Source organism: Penaeus monodon, chromosome 24 (genome assembly GCF_015228065.2).
Source record: "Penaeus monodon isolate SGIC_2016 chromosome 24, NSTDA_Pmon_1, whole genome shotgun sequence".
NCBI classification, from domain to species: domain Eukaryota; kingdom Metazoa; phylum Arthropoda; class Malacostraca; order Decapoda; family Penaeidae; genus Penaeus; species Penaeus monodon.
This window is the reverse complement of record NC_051409.1, coordinates 37,782,613-37,783,112: the sequence shown is the minus strand read 5'-3', so window position 1 is coordinate 37,783,112 and position 500 is coordinate 37,782,613. Positions and strand designations below refer to the sequence as shown.

At 56.8% G+C, this 500-nt stretch overlaps 1 protein-coding gene across 1 annotated transcript in view; it reads right to left on the bottom strand.

Moving 5' to 3' along the window:
- LOC119588964 (cGMP-specific 3',5'-cyclic phosphodiesterase-like) overlaps positions 1 to 500 on the bottom strand; it is a 71,727-nt gene that overhangs the window by 64,245 nt on the left and 6,982 nt on the right.

The window sequence follows — 500 nt, the reverse complement described above, 5'->3', positions numbered from 1 at the left end:
CACGGGTACCCCCCCCCCCTTCCCCTAACTACGCAAAACACACTCCCCCTTCTACACTTTCAATCTCAGCAAAAACTCCCCCCCCCGTCCCCACCAGCCTTTAACACCCTTTGCCCCTATAGAAAACCCCCCCCAGCACAGGCCCCTCCCTCATTATCCTAAACCACAACATCCCCTCCCCCACACCTTTCCCACATAACCCCACTCCTCATACTCTCCTCCCCACACTCCCCTCCCCACATACCCTCCCCACCCTGCATCCCCACAACACACTCTCCTCCCACATTCCCACCTCCCCACACAACCCCATTCCCTCTCCTCCCCCGCACCCTCCCCCCCCTGTACCCCACACTCTTCCCACAACACAAAATACCCAACTCCCCCCACACTCCCCCCCCCCAAAAAAAAAAAGCCTGTTATGCACCCCCCAAAAAAAAAATCTGAACTGGTATGCACTCCCCCCCCAAAAAAAAAAAAGACCTGACCTGTATACACCCCCC